Source organism: Triticum aestivum, chromosome 6A, assembly GCF_018294505.1.
Source record: "Triticum aestivum cultivar Chinese Spring chromosome 6A, IWGSC CS RefSeq v2.1, whole genome shotgun sequence".
Classification (NCBI taxonomy): domain Eukaryota; kingdom Viridiplantae; phylum Streptophyta; class Magnoliopsida; order Poales; family Poaceae; genus Triticum; species Triticum aestivum.
In genome coordinates, this window is record NC_057809.1 from 368,243,831 (window position 1) to 368,264,260 (window position 20,430).

At 42.4% G+C, this 20,430-nt stretch overlaps 1 long non-coding RNA gene across 1 annotated transcript; it reads left to right on the top strand.

The window, feature by feature from the left end:
- The first annotated feature begins 16,856 nt into the window (after nt 1-16,856).
- LOC123127564 (uncharacterized) lies at nt 16,857-19,477 on the top strand. The gene is made up of 3 exons (XR_006462626.1): nt 16,857-17,331; nt 18,449-18,763; nt 18,845-19,477. It is a non-coding gene; the product is annotated as an uncharacterized lncRNA (long non-coding RNA).
- Nucleotides 19,478-20,430: the final 953 nt, after the last annotated feature.

The following is a 20,430-nucleotide window of genomic DNA, read 5'->3' on the forward strand; positions in this document are numbered from 1 at the left end:
GTGGCGGATCATGCCGCGGAACCGTGCGTCTTGGGGCGAGGACACCTTCTTGATGCGGAGGCGATGGGAGCACTCTGTGTGCCACGCGTCTCGGTGTGACGGCGCCATCTTGATGTGGAGGCAACGGAGGAGCTCCGTGACCTACGTCGCCCGTGGCTGGAGGTGGGCGAGGCAATGAGAGGGATGGTGCAGGAGAGGCCCCGGCAGCGCTGACAAGCTCAGCGATGCAGTCTAGCCAGTCGTCGTAGAGGTCGTCGACCCGGCGGTAACGCAGGAGCTCGTGTGCCATGAGCAGCGCGGCCTACGCGTCCGTGGGCACGCGACGAGCATGGGATGATGAGCCGGCAGGAGTCAGCGGCGGTGTGGCGGTGCGTTCGTCCCGCCGCACGGAGGGGTGCAGCGATGAGGCCTGCTGCTCATTTGCTATCGAGCCGGTGGCGGCGTTGGCACCAGGTGATGGAGAACGGCGGTGAGGTCCGCCAACGGGTGTCGTCTGAGCGACGCAGGCGACGAGGGCGGCTTGGTGCTCAGCACGGGCTCGGCGAGCGTCACACATGGATGCAGTGGAGCAGTGGAGCACGAATTGACGAAGGGAAAGCTTCAGCGCACCCCTACCTGGCACACCAAATGTCGTATCATGGGTTCTAGCAAACCCTTGAGGTTCGAACACTAGGGTGCGCACGAAGATCTCTCTCTTCCTCGCTCACTCTTGCAACGATCTCTAGGCCTAGCTCGCCGAACCTAAGTAACAAGAGACATGAGAGTTTATACTGGTTTGGGCCACCGTTGTGGTGTAATACCCTACTCCAGTATGGTGTGGTGGATTGCCTCGTAGGCTGAGGATGAACTAGTACAAGGGATGAACAACCTCCTGAGGAGAGGTGTTCTTGAGCTCGACGAGCAGGTGAGGTGGCCTTGGTGGAGTGGATCCGATCCAAGATGAGCTGATCCTTGACTATGGTGGTGGCTAGCCCTATTTATAGAGGCCCTAGTCCTCTTCCCAAATGTTTAGGCGAGAAGGGATCCCACAACGACCAATTTCGAAGGGAGACAACTAGTACAAGTTATCCTGATAAAAGGTGGTCTTCGCCTGCCAAAGGCTCTGGTGGTGATGCCGCCATGGGCTCCATGGTGACCTCCGTCCTGCCATCCTACTGGTCTTGGTCTTGTTGCACCGATATAGAAACCTTTGCCTAATGCCTCGGGACTCCTTGTTTGCGCGTTCCCCTTTAGCACCAAAGAGGAAACTGGCACTCTGCGCCCGCTGGCGCCTGCCTGGCCTTGGTCTTCATGGCTCACGTCACGTGAACCTCATGAGGTGCCCCTTGCATAGATATCTCCACTCCTCAGGAGCCAGCCCAAGGAGGCTGCCCCGGAGGTGGTCTTGGTGTCGTCCGCCTCGCGAGGCTTGGCCCCTCGCGAGGATCTTGAGTGGTTGCCGATGAAGATGGGCCGTACCAGGCCACTGGATGAGCCACGCCCTGAACCGTAGGCAGGCAGGTCTGGATACCCCCGTTCCCAGGACGCTGACAAGAACCACCAGATCTAATCTAGACACCATCTCAGATGGGGTTCACCATCTCCATTGGTGCCTCTTCGATGATGAGTGAGTAGTTCATTGTAGACGTTCGGGTCCGTACTTAGTAGCTAGATGGCTTCCTCTCTCTCTCTCTCTCTCTCTCTCTCTCTCTCTTGATTCTCAATACATTGTTCTCTTGGAGATCCATATGATGTGACTCTTTTGCGGTGTGTTTGTTGGGATCGATGAACTTTGAGTTTATGATCAGATCTATCTTTTTATATCCATGAAAGTATTTGAGTTTCTTTGATCTCTTTTATGCATGATTGCTTATAGCCTCGTATTTCTTCTCCGATATTTGGGTTTTGTTTGGCCAACTTGATCTATTTATCTTGCAATGGGAAGAGGTGATTTGTAGTGGGTTCGATCTTACGGTGCTTGATCCTAGTGACAGAAGGGGAACCAACACGTATATATCGTTTCTACTGAGGATAAAATGATGGGGTCTATCTCTACATATATAGATCTTGTCTACATCATGTCATCCTTCTTATTGCATTACTCCGTTTCTCCATGAACTTAATACACTAGATGCATGCTGGATAGCGGTCGATGTGTGGAGTAATAGTAGTAGATGCAAGCAGGAGTCGGTCTACTAATCTTGGACGTGATTCCTATGTAATGATCATTGCCTGGATATCATCATGAGTATTTGAAGTTCTATCAATTGCCTAACAGTAATTTGTTCACCCACTATTTTCTATTTTTCTCGAGAGAAGCCACTAGTGAAACCTACGGCCCCCGGGTCTCTTTCTCATATATTTGCCTTTGCGATCTACTTTTCCTTTGCATTTATTTTCATATCTATTAAACCAAAAATACAAAAATACCTTGCTGCAATTTATTTTATTTGGCATTCGATCTATCAATATTTACAACTCTCTCACATTCGGTTGCCAATTTCTGGCACCGTTACCCGAAAGGGATTGACAACCCATTTTACACATCGGGTTGCGAGTATTTGTTATTTGTGTGCAGGGGATGTTTATGTTGTGTTGCTTGGTTCTCCTAATGGTTTGATAACCTTGGTTTCATATCTGAGGGAAATACCTACCGCCGCTATGTGCATCATCCCTTCCTATTTGGGGAAATATCGATGTAGCTTCAAGCGACATCAAAAGGAATTTTTGGCGCTGTTGCCGGGGAGAATTTTCAACATATACCAGGTACCTAGTCACAAATCTCATCTCCTCGCAATGTACATTATTTTCCATTTTCCTCTCGTTTTCCTCTTCCCCTCTTCACAAAAATTTGCCATTTTATTCACCCCTCTTTTCCGTTCGCTGTTTTCTTCCCAGATCTGTTTTTGAGTGCAATCTTGTTGTGTGATCATCGTGACTCAAGAGAACACCAAGTTATGTGATTTCTCAAATACCAACAACAATGATTTTATTGGCACTTCGCTTGCTCCTCCCACCACTAGTGCGGAGTCTTGTGAAATTAATACTGCTTTGCTGAATCTTGTTATGAAAGATCAATTTTTCCGGTACTCCTAATAAGGATGCCGTGTCCCATCTTAATACCTTCATGGGATTATGCGATATACAAAATAAAAAAGAAATGGAAAATGATGTTGTCAAGATGAAATTATTTCTGTTTTCTTTGCATGATTCTGCAAAAATTTGGTTCTCTTCTTTGCCCGCAATAGTATCGATTCTTGGAATAAGTGCAAAGATGTTTTTATCACTAAGTATTTTCCACCCACAAAAATTATTTCCCTTAAAACCCAGACCATGAATTTCAAGCAACTTGAACATGAGCATGTTGCACAATATTGGGAAAGGATGAAAATGATGCTAAGGAATTGCCCAACTCATGGGTTAAATCTTTGGATGATCATACAAAAAATTTATGCGGGTTTGAATTTTGTTTCTCATAATCTTCTAGATTCCGCCATCGTTTGTACTTTTATGGAAATTACTTTGGGTGAAGCCACCAAATTTCTTGATAATATTACGGCAAATTATTTGCAATGGCATACCGAAAGAGCTCCTACTAGTAAAAAAGTTAATTCGGTTGAAGAAATTTCTTCTTTGAGTGAAAAATTGATCCTGTTGTGAAATTGGTTGCTAGTAGAAGTGGTCCTATTGATTTTAATGATATGCCTTTGTCTAGTTTGATTGAACAAAATAGTGATGCCATAGATGTGAATTTTATCTCTCGAAATAATTTCAACAACAATGCGTATAGAGGTAATTTTAATACTAGGCCTTTTCCTATTAATTCCTCTAATAATTATGGTAATTCCTATGGAAATCAATCTTATAATAATAATAGGAACACCTCTGATCTTGAGAACAATATTAAAGAATTTATCAATACGCAAAAAGTTTTCAACACTTCCGTAGAAGAAAAGTTGGGATGATTTGTCTAGAAGTGTTGATAGAATTGCTCATGATGTGGAAAATCTCAAGATGAAATTTTTTATGCCTAAGGTTGATGAATCAATTAAAGCTCTTTATGTTTTTATGGATGAAAGTAAGAAAAGAACCACTATGCTTAGAGCTAAAGGAGAATTTTTAGAAAAAGCGTTTTCTAGTGATTTCTTTCACAGAAGTGATGAAGATATTAAAATGATTGGTGTTTCTTATATTTATTACTTGTTTAGTAAAGTTAATATTGATGAAAAAGGGACTGGAGAAGAGTTAACTTTAGCTAGAAGGCGTCCCAATATTTCGGAGGGAGAAAATCTTGTTGAGAAAATTGATAAAAGTGGATTTGGAGAGGTCAAAACTTTATCTAGTGATGTGCCCACTCCTTTGTATTACAAAGACTTTAATTATGATAGGTGCTCTTTGATTGATTGTATTTCTTTGTTGCAATCCATGATAAATTCACCCCATGATTATGAACAAAATAGATATTTTACTAAACATATTGTTGATGCTATGATGAAAGATTTTGAAGAAAAATTGGAATTAGAAGTTTCAATTCCTAGGAAATTGCATGATGAATGCGAACGTACTATCAAAGTCAAGAATAAAAATTATGAGTCTTCTTATTTGTGTGACTTGGGTGCTAGTGTTTCAACAATTCAGAAATCTTTCAGTGATGTGCTTGGTCTTACCGATACTGAATCGTGTTCTTTGAATTTGCACTTGGCGGATTCCACTATTAAAAAGCATATGGGAAGAATTAATGATGTTCTTATTATTGCAAATAGGAATTATGTGCCCATAGATTTTATTGTTCTTGATATTGATTACAATCCGTCTTGTCCAATTATTCTTGGTACACCGTTTTTACGCACTATTGGTGTCGTGATTGATATGAAAGAAGGCGATATTAAGTTCCAATTTCCTTTGAGGAAGAGTATGGAACACTTCCCTAGAACAAGAATTATGCCACCATATGAATCAATCATGAGGGCATCTTATGGATCTCGAACCAAAGATGACAAAACTTAGATCTTTGCTTTATGCCCAGCTAAGGGCCTAAAACTATAGCGCTTGTTGGGAGGCAACCCAATGAATAAAATTTATTTTTGCTTTTTGCTTCCTGTTTTTGAGTGTTAGCACAATTATGCTACTGTTATGATTGTGTTTTTATGTTTTAATTAGTTTTTGTGCCAAGTAAAGCCTTTAGGATCTTCTTTGGTGACAATTGTTTGATCTTGCTGAAAACAAACAGAAATTTTTGCGCTTGTGAAAATAATTCTCATTTTTAATCAGAGAGCGATAAAATACTCATTCCGCTTGGAGTAGGTCAATATACAAATTTCTCAGGTCGTCCTAATTTCTCAGAATTTTTGGAGTTACAGAAGAGTTCTAAATAGTCAGATTGCTACAGACTATTCTATTTTGACAGATTCTGTTTTCTTTGCGTTGTGTGCTTGTTTTGATGGCTCTATGGTTTTCTTTGATGAGTTTTTTCCATAGAAAAGTTGCAATGCAGTAGATATAATGCAAGCACTAAATAAGAATTGGTTTGATACAGAACTTATAGTAGTGATTTATTTTCTTATACTAACGGATCTCACGAAGGTTTTGTTGAGTTTTGTGTGATTGAAGTTTTCAAGTTTTGGGTTATCTTACGATGGGCGAAGGAAGGATAGAAGAGCCTAAGCTTGGGGATTCCCCGGCATCCCAAGCTATTATCCAAAAATGAGAAACCAACTAAGCTTGGGGATGTCCCTGAGTGGCATCCCCTCTTTCTTCTAACGACCATCGGTATTTTACTCGAAGCTGTATTTGTATTCGTCACATACTATGTGTTTTGCTTGGAGCGTCTTGTATGATATGAGTCTTTGCTTGTTTTATTTTGTGTTTTAAGTCTTGATCCCTTGCTGGACACACCTATTTGAGAGAGCCAAAATTATTTCATGACTTGTTAGAATTGATCTCTTTGCTTCACTTAAATCTTTTATGAGCTATTGATTTGCTCTAGTGCTTCACTTATATCTTTTTGAGCACGGTGTGCTTAGTATTTTTGAACAAATGCTCTATTGCTTCACTTAGATTTATTTGAGAGTTAGTAAAAATTTCAAGACATTCTCTCTTGCTTCACTTAAATTAATTTGAGCGAAAGAAAAATTATGCTCATGAGCTTCACTTATATTTGTTTGAGCTTATGAAAAGCAACACATGAAAATTAGTCCAAAGTGATAGATATCCAAGAAGGATATAATAAAAACTTTCATGAAGATCATTGGACAAAATAAACTTTATTCTTAGTAATAGTTTTGAGGTATGATGATGTGATATGTGAGTCATCTTGATGAGTAATTATTCTTTAGTAAGAATATTGGTGTTAAGGTTTGTGATTCCCTATGCAAGCACGAAAGTCAATAGCCATGCAATGAAATTATATCCTACTTGTGGTGCATTATTCGGTGTTAGTTATGCTTAGTGCTTGCTTATGAGATTATTTGTTTCTTGGTTGGTCGCTTCTCAATCTTTTTCTAGCATTCATTTTGCACTAAGTATGATCTTGACTTGTGCATCCAAAATCCTTTAAACAAGTTTTGCCACATGAGTCCATTATATCTACCTATATACGGTATTCTTTTTCCGTTCTAAGCAAATTTGCATGTGCCGTCTCTAATGTTCAAAATAAACTTGTCTTTTGTGTGTTCGTTTTGCTTGCGGGGCGGTGAGGGGTGGCTAATATTTTCCATGCTAGATGTTTTATTCTCAAGATGAGTATTTATTCAATTGTCATTACACGGGAGTAAGGAAAAGGTATTAGGGATGCCCAGTCCTGAAATGAAAAATGAATTTACTTTATGTTGTCAAATAATAAATTCCTTGGGAAGTGGTGGTATGGAGGGCAACCGTGGATACGACTAGCCATGGAAAGTGAAAGTATGGTGGAAAAAGGAATAAACTTTATTTTCAGATTGGGAACCACCTATGATATATCTAAGCATGGAAAGTATTGGGAGCTCTAAGTCGTTTTCGTTGGTGGGATGGATACACCTCCCAAAATGTTTTTATCTCTATGTTTTTCGCTTTGAGCTCTAGCACATCTACAAATACATAGTTCCCTCTACGAAGAGCCTTCCTTTTACTTTATGCAATTTTTATTTTGAATTTGAGTCTCCATCTTCTCTTATAAAAGTGCCAACTAGGGGGCAATATGATCGTACTTGAGTATTGGGTGTAGCTAATATGCGAGTGTGTTTCATGAATGGATCAATGGTTGAGCATGATGGGCTAGGGATAACTTATTTGAGTGTTGATATTTTGAAAGACATGGTTGCTAGTTGATATGCTTGAGTATTTAAATTACCATGTCAAAACTAGACTATTGCTTTGAACAATATAAAAGTCCAATTGTCCATGCTATAAAGAAAATAATATGATATGACATGATAGGCAGCATTCCACATCAAAAATTCTGTTTTTATCACTTACCTACTAGAGGACGAGTAGGAGTTAAGCTTGGGGATGCTGATACGTCTCCAACATATCTATAAATTTTGATTGTTCCATGCTATTATATTATCAATCTTGGATGTTTTATAATCATTTTATAGTCATTTTATATCATTTTTTGGTACTAACCTCTTGATATTATTGCCAAGTGTCAGTTGCTGTTTTTTCCATGTTTTTTGCAACGCAGAAAATCAATACCAAACGGAGTCCAAACGCAACGAAACTTGACAGAGCTTTTTTTGGACCAGAAGGAACATAATGGGCCCTGGCTGTGTCTGGGGTGCTCCGAGGAGATCACAACCTACTAGGGTGCGCTAGGAGGCCCAGACGCACCCTGGTGGATTGTGCCCACCTCGGGTGCCACCGGACCGCCTCTTTGCTCTATAAATACCCCAAAATTCCCAAAACCCTAGGGGAGTCAACGGAATATTGATCCATCCACCGCAGAGTCCAGAACCACCAGATCCAATCTAGACACCATCTCGGATGGGGATCACCACCTCCATTGGTGCTTCTTCGATGTTGCGTGAGTAGTTATTTATAGACCTTCAGGTCCGTAGTTAGTAGATAGATGGCTTCCTCTCTCTCTCTCTCTCTCTCTCTTCATTCTCAATACAATGGTCTCTTGGAGATCCATATGATGTAACTCTTTTGTGGTGTGTTTGTTGGGATCGATGAACTTAGAGTTTATGATTAGATCTATCTTTTTATATCCATGAAAGTATTTGAGTTTCTTTGATCTCTTTTATGCATGATTGCTTATAGCCTCGTATTTCTTCTCTGATATTTGGGTTTTGTTTGGCCAACTTGGTTTATTTATCTTGCAATGGGAAGATGTGCTTTGTAGTGGGTTCGATCTTACGGTGCTTGATCCCAGTGACAGAAGGGGAACCGACACGTACGTATCATTGCTACTAAGGATAAAATGATAGGGTATATCTCTACATAGATAGATCTTGTATACATCATGTCAGCGTTCTTATTGCATTACTCCGTTTCTCCATGAACTTAATACACTAGATGCATGCTGGATAGCGGTCGATGTGTGGAGTAATAGTAGTAGATGCAAGCAGGAGTCGGTCTACTAATCTTGGACCTGATGCCTATGTAATGATCATTGCCTGGATATCAATGAGTATTTGAAGTTCTATCAATTGCCCAACAGTAATTTGTTCACCCACCGTTTGCTATTTTTCTCGAGAGAAGCCACTAGTGAAACCTACGGCCCCTGGGCCTCTTTCTCATATATTTGTCTTTGCGATCTACTTTTCCTTTGCATTTATTTTCAGATCTATTAAACCAAAAATAAAAAAGTACCTTGCTGCAATTTATTTTATTTGGCATTCGATCTATCAATATTTACAACTCTCTCACATCCGTTTGCCAATTTCTGGCACCGTTACCCGAAAGGGATTGAAAACCCCTTTTACACGTCGGGTTGCGAGTATTTGTTATTTGTGTGCAGGCGTTGTTTATGTTGTGTTGCTTGGTTCTCCTACTTGTTCGATAACCTTGGTTTCACATCTGAGGGAAATACCTACTGCAGCTATGCTGCATCATCCCTTCCTCTTTGGGGGAATACCAACGTAGCTTCAAGCGACATCACCAATGGAATAGATCTTGCTAAGTATTCCGTATGACAGCGGATTCCTGTCACATCAAACACATGTATTGTAATGATGTGTCATTCGCCCTGACATAGTGCCCAAAGCCGGATAATCATGGATGCACCAAATTATAATAACACGTAGAAATAAATTAGCGGGTGGGCTGCTATATATGTCTCAAGTGAGAAGACCCCTCCATAGTTGTTGAAGTTCCTCCACAAGAGGCTCCATGAATAAATCAAAATCCTTTCCAGGCCTTTTGGGACCTTGGATGAGCAAGGCCATCATGTAGTTTGATTCTTTGGTGCAGATATTTGGAGGCATGTTGTAAGGGATAACAAGCACTGGCCACATGCTATATGTGGCACTCTGGTGCCCAAATGGGTTAAATCCATCTGAAGCTATGCCAAGTCTAATGTTTCTTGGGTCAGCAGTAAACTTTTTGTCTTTCTGATTGAAGCTTTTCTAGTCACTTCCATGAGATGGATGGATCATTACATTCTTATCTCTGTACTCCTAGTTCCTAGAATGCCACGGTACATCCTCTCTTGTTTCAGCATCATGAAACAACCTCTACAATCTTGCTATAATTGGAAAATGTCTCAAAACATTATGAGGAATACTCTTCACAGCATTGCCATCTTTCCATCTTGATGATTTTCATTTTGGGCATTCACTTAAGTTGGCATAATCCTTTCGGAACAGAACACAATTATTCTTACAAACATGGATCATATCATATCCAATTCCAACTACCCGAAGGAAATTCTTCATTTTACTGTAGGTGTATGGCAGCTCAGACGCTTCTGTGAAAGATTCGTGGAAAGCAGCTGATACGTCTCCAACGTGTCTACTTTTCCTAATGCTTTTCCTCTTGTTTTGGACTCTAATTTGCATGATTTGAATGAAACTAACCCCGGCCTGACGCTGTTTTTAGCAGAACTACCATGGTGTTGTTTTGTGTAGAAATAAAAGTACTCGGAATGGAACAGAACTTTGTGAGGAATTTTAATATAATAAAAGAGAAATTCTGGAGCCAAGACCTACCGAAAGGGGGCACCTGGGTGGGCACAACCCACTAGGACGCGCCCCCTCACCAGGATGCCCGGGTGGGTTGTCCCCACCTGGTGGTCCCGCAGACCCTGATTCCAATTCCATAAATACCTATTTTTCCAGAAAAAAAATTAGGGAGAAAGAATTATTGCGATCCACAAGACAGAGACGCCTTCACCACTTGTTCTTCATCTGGAGGCCAGATCTGGAGTCCGTTTGGGGCTCCAGAGAGGGGGATCTTCCTTCTTCGTCATCACCAACCCTTCTCCATTGCCAATTCCATGATGCTCCCAACCGGGAGTGAGTAATTCCTTCATAGGCTCGCTGGTCGGTGAGGAGTTGGATGAGATTCATCATGTAATCGAGTTAGTTTTGTTAGGGCTTGATCCCTAGTATCCACTATGCTCTTAGATTGATGTTGCTATGACTTTGCCATGCTTAATGCTTGTCACTTTGGGCCCGGGTGCCATGATTTCAGATCTGAACCATTTATGTTATCACCATTATATCCATGTTCTAGATCCGACCTTGCAAGTTATAGTCACCTACTATGTGTTATGATCCGGCAACCCCGGAGTGACAATAGCTGGGACCACTCCCGATGATGACTATACTTGGAGGAGTTGATGTATTCACCGTGTGTTAATGCTTTGTTCCGGTTGTCTATTAAAAGGAGGCCTTAATATCCCTTGCTTTACAATATGGACCCCGCTGCCGCGGGAGGGTAGGACAAAAGATGTCATGCAAGTTCTTTCCATAAGCACGTATGACTATTTGCGTTATACATGCCTACATTATATTGATGAACTGGAGCTAGTGTCGCATCGCCCTAGGTTGTAACTGTCTCATGATGAATATCATCCAACAAGTCACCGATCCAATGCCTACAAATTTATCTTATATTGTTCTTGCTAAGTTACTACTGCTATCATCACTGTTACACTGGCTACCAAATTACTGCTATCACTGTTACCGGTATCGTCACTGCTGCTACTATTATCAATACTACCATACTACTTTGCTACTGATCACTTTGTTGTAGATAATTAATCTCTAGGTGTGGTTGAATTGACAACTCAGCTGCTAATACCTTCAAATATTCTTTGGCTCCCCTTGTGTCGAATCTATAAATTTGGGTTGGATACTCTACCCTCAAAAACTATTGTGATCCCCTATACTTATGGGTTATCAAGACCTTTTTCTGGCGCCGTTGCCGGGGAGCATAGCTATATTTTTTGAGTCACTGGGATTATTATCATATTATCACTATGAATAATCTGAAGGAAGCTAAGACTAAGATATTTCCCTCAAGGACGATGGGAGGTAAGGAACTGGCATCCATTTCTGCTTTAGATTCACCTTCTGTTGTAAGTAAACTTGCAACACCACCACATGCTATTAATTCTAATATGCCGCAAGTTATTGATGATGCTAATTCTGCTATGGATAATGCTTATGATGATGCTAGTACCTTTCTTAATGATGATGTGCCACTAGCTGACTTTCTTGATAAACAAATTGCTAGAGTTATACAACATGATGTTGTTGAATCTGATGATGAGCTTGAAACTAAAACTCCTGAAACACCTGCTAGAACTAACCCTCCTAGATATGAATTGCCTAAGGTACCGGAAGGTCATGTTATGAGTGAAGAAACAACTGGAGATATTCTTGCTTGCAGAGGTAGAGATGATCTAGAGAAATTATTGTGCAAGTACAAAGAAAAATCTCTGAATCTAGAATGAAATGTGACCCTAAGTTTGCTACTTCACCTATCCTTATTGTTGACAAGGATTATGAATTCTCTGTTGACCCAGAGTTAATTACTTTGGTTGAATCTGATCCTTTCCATGGTTATGAAACTAAAACTGTTGTGGCACATCTTACTAAGTTGAATGACATAGCCACCCTTTTTACTCATGATGAGAAAACTCGCTATTAGTATATTCTCAAATTATTTGAGCAACCGTTTACTCATGATCTAAAATGTTTGTGATAAAGAGCTGCATAAATCCTGCTCGACACATTTTCTCTTGGCTTCCTAGGGAAGCTGTCAGTTTCCATACGGGTGTTCTAACTAAAACGTTTGTGATGGGTGTTTTATATTTAAAAACCATTGACGTTTTTTCCAAAATAAAATAGTTTGATAAGTCTCTACATTAAGAGAGAAAAACGCAAGTTCGCTCAAACCATATCTTTCATTCAGTCATAATGCGAATTCATATTCATATGATCGAGATACAGTATTAAACCCAAGAAAAAAACTATTTCCGGCGGCAGCGGAGGTGCCGTGTCACGCCATCGTTGTCGTTGTCGTTGTCGTCCTCCGGGACGCCGTTGTTGTAGTATTCAATGCAGCACGGAATGTTATTCACTTGTAAATTGAACATCATGTCATCGCGCGGTCGATGGGCGGGGCGCGGGAGGATGGCAGTTGGCGGCGCTGAGATGTAGCGGTCGACAACGGCATCCCAAGCCGCTGAAGGGGCGCGGGCACGGGCGTGGTGGGTGCAGCCAAACGCACGAGGACTGGCGCCGCGGTGGGTGGAAGGGTGCGCACGGGCACATGCCCGGGGACTGGCGCTGGCATGTACACGAGCTCGCGCGGGTTCGTGAAGACCTCGCTGATGCCCACGGCTTCCAGCTCTGTGATAGTGTTCGGTGACCAGCCCGTCAATGCTACGGGGATGGTCACTGGCGCGGGCGCGGGGAAGGGATCTAGGACGGGAGCGGGGGCAGCAACCGGCGCGACATCTCATTCTGGGCCATGTTCATGAGGCCCCATTCCTCCTTATTTTCTTTCTCCTCTGGCTCGGAGTCGACTTCACCAAACTTGAAGACTAGTGGCAGATGATCTTTCTGTGTCGTGGCATTGGTGGAGGTCTGCGAGAGGAGGGGAATGGGAGGCAAATAGTAAGGCCGCCCGTATTAAGCAGCGGCTCGGGCACCATTAATGGAGAGGAAGGCGGGCGGCCATGGAAGTCAAAGGGCTTGCTTCCTAGTGAGCCTGCGCAGCGTACAGCTTGCACGCTTACCGGTGACCCTGTGCATTGGAGGACAGCTTGCACACCTCTCGGTCAGCCTACGCACCGGACTACGCTCGCACGCCTCCCGTTCAGTCAAGTAGTTGTCCACACGGCACCTCCTATAGCAATTAAGACGAAGACACGTGGCGTCACGTGAATGGTTAACATAACACACACAATCTGAATTATAGAAATGTTTGTGATGTTAGAGTGCAGCTATTGGTTTCAAAATGCCTTTGTTGGCTGTTATTCGGGTGCCATTACATGATAGCATGCCAAGTTTCATGAATTTCAGACGAGTTTTGGATTTGCTAGGATTTAAAAACAAAGTATCTCAACATTTTGTCCGCAATCAACGGTGCCCTGGTGTTTGAAATTCATTCTCATTTCTTGCATGGGACCTAAGCATGCACCCAAGGAAAAAGATTTGATTTTTTCAACCAATTTATATGCACTGGAGCATATGCATGTAGTTCAAATTTGAATTATGCACAGAAATACATTGAAAACTCAATTAATGCATAAAAATGTCCAAACAAACCTCGAAAAATCCCAAAAATTGACACAACACTCCTGTTGTTCTATGTTGACATGAGAAATTTTTTGAAAGCAATAAAAGGCAATGGATGTCGTTTGTCCCCAAAGGTGGGACGTTCCCTACCGAAACCATCATGCTTGTTGTGAGAAGCTCTGGTTTGTGAGAAGCATATACCCAAACTTGCCCCAAATGGGACAAATTTTTTACCACGACATGTTGATGCCGCTCCATGATAGATTGCCAAGTTTCATGAATTTCAAACGAGGTTTTGATTTACTAGAATTTAAAAACCAGGTATATCAATGCTTGCGGCCGAGTGACGGTGGCAGGATGTTTAACATTCATTCCCATTTCTTGCATGGGACCTAAGCATGCAACCAAGGACACATATTTAAATTTTCAACCAATTTATATGCATTGGAGCCTGTGCATGTAGTTCAAATTTGAATTATGCACATAAATGCATTAAAAACTCAGTTAATGCATAAAAATATGCAAACGAACCCCGAATAATCACAAAAATTGACACAACACTCCTGTTGTTATCTGTTGACACGAGAAAATTTTAAAAGCAATAAGAGGCAATGGATATCATTTCGTCCCCAAAAGTGAAACATTCCTTACCGAAACCATCAGGCTTGTTGTGAGAAGCTCTGGTTTGTGAGAAGCATATCCCCAAACCTATCCCAAATGGGACAAAAAATTTACCACGATATGTTGATGCTGCTCCATGATAGCATGCCAATTTTCATGAATTTTAGACGAGCTTTGGATTTACTATAATTTAAAAACCAGGTATCTCAATGTTTGTGGCCGAGTGACGGTGGTAGGGTGTTTGACATTGATTCCCATTTCTTGCATGGGAGCTAAGCATGCAACCAAGGACACAGATTTGAATTTTCAACTAATTTATATGCATTAGAGCATGTGCATGTAGTTCAAATTTGAATTATGCACATGAATGCATAGAAAACTCAGCTAATGTATAAAAATGTCCAAGCGAACCTTGAAAAATCCCAAAAATTGACACAACACTCATGTTGTTCTATGTTGACACTAGGAAAAAAATTGAAATCGATAAGAGGCAACAGATATCGTTTCATCCAGAATGGTGAAACGTTCCCTATCGAAACCATCACACTTCTTGTGAGAATCTTATACCCAAACCTGCCCCAAATGGGACAAAATTTTTACCATGACATGTTGATGCCGCTCCATCATAGCATGCCAAGTTTCATGAATTTCGGACGACTTTTGGATTTACTAGAATTACAAAAGCAAGTACGTCGACGTTTGCCGGAGTGCCACGGTGCCGTGGTGATCAAAATTCGTCCCCATTTCTTGCATGGGACATAAGCATAAACCCATGGACACATATATGATTTTACAACCCATGTTGGTGCACCGGAGCATGTGCATGTAGTTTAATTTTGAATTGTGCACTTGAAATGACTAGAAAACCAATTTAATGTATAAAATTGCCAAACAAACCCTGAATAATTCCAATTCTTTTACGACACACATATAGTTGCATGTTCACTGCAGATAAAAGGTCTAGCAATTCAAACACCATCCATTGTCGTTGTGACCCCATTATGTAATTCAAATCAAGATGAAAAATCACATAGATCCCACACAGTTTATTATCACCAACCGTGTGAGATGCAGTACAAATATCCTAGAGCACCGTCGGTGTATAGTACGCCTATGGCTTATGTGAGAAGGTGTGTCGGCTACAGTCCACAACCGGCATGTCATGCACACTAGATCGCTCCCCAAATATCATTTCATTGTTCAATCGTCACCGGTGAAAGATGGGGACGTGGACCTGCGTCGTGAGGGCAACTTTGGCTGCCCACTCCGGCGAGAGCGCGGCTGCAGCCGCCATACGCGTGCTAACAAGGTGCATGAGCACGGCCGCAATCAGCGACCGGGCGACCAAGGCAACCCAAACGGTTGTTGTTGCTTCTTAGGTGGCGGCAGCAAAATCTGCCTCGGGGATAGCAACTGGCGAGAGCGGCACAACAACTATCTGTTCCACAGCAGCGGCCTTAGCCCTGATGGAGGCCGCCCATGCCCAGCTCGTGGAGGTCATCGCACAAATTGAACTGTCACAGCCCTAGATCATTGCTTGTAATTAGTTGCATCTACATCCATGTCATCATGTTTAATTTTCGAATGAACTTGAAATGGGGATGTTCAAACCCTAGCATCAAAGGAATTCACTATGTTCAACTAAAATATTTTTAGTAAACCCAAAATGGCCTTCAGAAAAGTTCGTCATTTTTGGAGTGGGTGAATACTTCTGCCAAAATGATGCACACATTTTTAGGACATTTCTAGATTTTTGAATCAAATCATATAGTATTTGAGTTTGGGCATTTAAATGCTATAAATATTTTAAATGTCCAAATAATTCTGAAAATAGTTGAGGGCTGTTGAAAATATTTCAAAAGTGCCCACAAATATTTTTAGGAGTTATAACATTGATTTGGTATTGAAACTGAATCAAAAACAACAACAGAAAATAGAAGAAAAACAGAAATAGAGACAAGAGAGAGAGAGAGAGAGAGAACGGTACCTGGGCCAACTTACCTGGTAGCCCACCTGGCCCAGTGGAGAAGAAGGCACAGCCTACCAGGGGCATGACTGTCTTCTTCCTCGTGCCAGCGCATGAAGCAGCTTGATAATCCTCAAGTGCGCGGAATCATCGTAGCAACTCCCAAAGGTGGAAGTGATAAGTATGGAGTGTCGAACCCACAAGGAGCTAAAGGTAAGATCAATATTCTCTCAAGTCCTCTCTGCCACAAATACGACTCTACGTACACCGAACGTTTGCTTCCAACTAGAAACGATAAATAAAACTACATTGTGGGTATGAAGAGGATAACTTTGCATGATATCGGAGAGCTAAAATATAAAAGTAGGTGCTGTTATCATAAAGTTAGAATATTTCTCCCTCATAATAAAGAACGGATTGAGTCTCCGGGTTCACCGTCGCAGAGTTTTTACACAAAGGCCCCTGTGATTTTTGATATTCAACCCGCAGTCTAAATCGAACCAGTACGAAGGCGAAAATAACGCAGCCACGCTCTGCCTCATAGCGCTCCGCCATGGCCCACCCAGCTCCTGCCATGCCCCGCGCTGTCGGCCGCCTCCTGCCTCCCACCTCCCGCCCCGGAACTCTGACCCGCCCCACCACGCCTCACTACGCGTCGTCGGCCACCCACCCTCCCACAGGCGCCGACTCGACGACCCACGCGCCCCCGAGACCCGGCGCCCCCATCCATCTGCCTCACCGCGTCGCGCCGCCGCTCCACAAAACTCCCACCGAACCACACCTCCTATCCCCTGGCTACCCCTCCCACCTCCAGAGCTCTCGCCACGAGCTGTATCCGGTGGCCGCCACCCCTCATCGCCCTTGGCTAGGCTTCCCTCAATCTCCCACGGTCCCACCGCCCCCAGCGCTCCTCCCGGCGGCGGATCCGGGCCGGCAACTAATCCATCCTCCCCTGCGACTGATTGCCTCCAGTACCCTCCCCTATTTTCTTTGTATCGCCGACCATGGCGCCCATGGCGACCAAGAGGCTGGAAGGGGTCTCGTGGACCTGAGAGTGCGAGAGGAGCAGCAGCGCCGGCGGTGACGCCCCAGGTAGACTTTAGTGTGGTGCTCTGCTCTATGGATTCCTCTTCCATGGAGTTCATAGTTTTTGCATTTTTGTTTCAGATTTTTGATGTGCAAAAATACAATGCAGTGCAGTTCTTTCTTCTCTTTGAGTTTTGGTTCTCTGGATGATGTTTGCATCCAGGTTGTAAAAATTTGCCTGCGTCAAGTGCAATTCAGAACTTACAAGTTCGGCTGTCAGTTTCCTGTGCAGTTCATTACAGTAGAATTTTTTTGTGTTCAATTCAGTTATCTTTGCTTTGCTCTATGTCGTGAGGCTGCAATCCCGCTATCTCCTGCTTACTGGCGTCGCCCCAGTCGATCCAGGTAGTTGGGTGGGGATTGGGTGTGTCACCGGGCATGCTGATGACGAGTTCCCGCCGTGAGCTGGTGCTCTGCTCCTCATTGCTGGTGGTCGTGCTACAGCGACGTGCAGTTCGCCGGGCTGTGTCGTGCGGTTCGCCGGGCCGTGGACTGTGGTTTACCGGCCGGCAGCCTACGGTTCGCCGGGCAGTGCGTGTTTTGCTTTGGCTAGGAATTGGCTCACCAGATCACTCTTTCAACAAGAGCTAGCTAGACGTGCATGACTTTCATGCGTTTATGTTTCGGGCAGCAGAATTAATGAGCACTCACAAAGGACTAGCCATCAAGGTGTTTTTCTGCGCATATGTCGTTCAAGTGGAAGATATGGGGCACTGTGCCTTTTCCAACTCCTTCCGATCTACTGATCAAGTCAAGAGAATAAGAGCAGTGGAGATTACATTTTCGTGCTAAACTTTTCGGTCAATGCCTAATATGTGTGCTTTTCTTCCTAATGGTGTCATGCTTCGATTTGATTTCTTACATGAGGAAGTGAATAGCAGTGATTATTGCACATGCTTATACATTCAAATGGATTGCTAGGTTAAATGGTATAGCGTTCAAAGATCTTAGTTTTTCTGAAAGGTCTAATAATTAGTCAGTTTACTAAACTGCTGAACTGCTTCTTTGGATCTGAATTTGCTGAATTGTCGAACGACCTAAGAATTATTCAGTTTACTAAACTGCTAAACTGCTTCTTTGGGTCTGAATTTTCTGAATTGCTTCTTTGTCTCTAAATTGCTAGGTACCCTGGAATATATGGAAGCGCGGAAACTCCAAGCTCTTCCGGGATGTTTTTGAGGAATTGCACATTACTACTAGCAAGATTGATGATGATCTTACGTTGTAGTCCAACAGGTATTCAAATGAAATTAAGAAAGACATCCTTAGAGGCTGGAGCACTTCATTTGTGTGTATAAAGTGTTTCAGGCCAGTGTAAGCCTGTTGTAGTCCCTGTAATACAAAGGTAGTAAGTGACGCATCGCCCTCTCTGAACTGAATAACTATGGCATCAATGAGATGCTTCGACCCATGCTGGCCGTCGTTCCCCACCACTGAGGTTTCGTTTCCCCCTTCTTTCCTTCTTCAAATCTTCAGTCCAATTGTATGAACAGAAACAAACCTTCTCTTATGTTTGTAGATGAAGAAGGAACAGCTGGCTTACCATTCACTTAAGCATCCAGAGCCTCGGCGCCCAACTATTGAAGAAGGCTCATACTGATGGAGTTGTCCCAAACTAGGCACATACCTAGCCCCTTTCCGCTCCTGGAGTCCTTGCATGCCTTTAAAGCATGTAATCTTAGTCATTGGACATTTTATATGGTTGATTCTAAATTCGTGTGGTGGTTGCAGAATGTCATAGCGCATGTGTTGCCGTTGTCTCTCTCAATAAGTCCCTCGCTGGTGGTTACACACACGCGCCAACGAACTGCTCGGCCAGGGGAGAAAACAGAGAGTGGTGTTCGGTTAGAATAGAGGAGGACACACGGTTAGGTTTCAGGAACCAATGCCTTCGTATTTTTTTCTCTTTCAACTGAGTGCTGGCTAAGTAAGCACAACCCTCTTATTACAAGGTTAGATCAACTCAACACAAGCAATAACAACTTGAAATGAGCTAGGTTGGCCAAGTCTAGACATTATGGATTTGGTAATGTATATATATTGGAAAATGATAGCATGGTCTTTATATGGTTGTTTTTTGTTAGCAACACTGTAAGGTCTTCCTCGGCAGTGCATATACTAATGATTACTGCTCAAGCATGTAGATGATACATTTTTGGCAACTGGATCAATAACCATGTCATTACTATGCAAAAAGGATGTACATTCATAGACTAATACGCCTACAGTGGTTTGGATTCTTATGCATTTATTACCCCTCCGCACATATAACTTGTGCCTCTTGCTTCTTAAGATTATTGCCTGGTATGGTGTCCAATAAATTCAGAGATTGCCTCTGCAGTGGTCTGTAGTTACAAAGATGGTAATTTAGAAAAACATAGATGATGACTAGCTATTGAGAAGCATAATAATGTTTTTATTTCTTCTTCATGACAATCAAGGTCAAACAAATATTTTCATGTTTATCAGAATGAAATAAAATTGATGGACAGTACCACTCCATTGATAACTAGAGCTAGCAGTGTGTTCACTTAGATGGTTACATTTTCTTTTTAGAAGAATGTACAATGCTAGAATTAGTCTGTGCATTAGAATTATAATCGTTAGTGATGAATTACCTCATAAAGTGTTAGATTATTATCTAAGAATCGTACACCAACTAGACGCGAGACGGTCAAAATCTTCATGCACTCAACAGTTATTGTACGGAGTTTTTTTTAGCAATACTCATTGTAATAAGTTTTTTAGGCAATTGTAATAACTGGTCAATACATAGTTTTGTTACCCGTTGCAACGCACGGGACCTTTTGCTAGTATTACTAAATATTATAAATAGCGAGTGTGGAATAATGATGGGTCGGTGTGTGGAATTATCCTAGGCAATCGTTAACAAGCCGGTGGTCGTCATTGCAATTTCATATGAGGGAGAGGCATAAGCTAACATACTTTCTCTTCTTGGATCATATGCACTTATGATTGAAACTCTAGCAAGCATCCGCAACTACTAAAGATCATTAAGGTAAAACCCAACCATAGCATTAAAGCATCAAGTCCCATTTATCCCATACGCAACAACCCCCTTACTCAGGTTTATGCTTCTGTCAC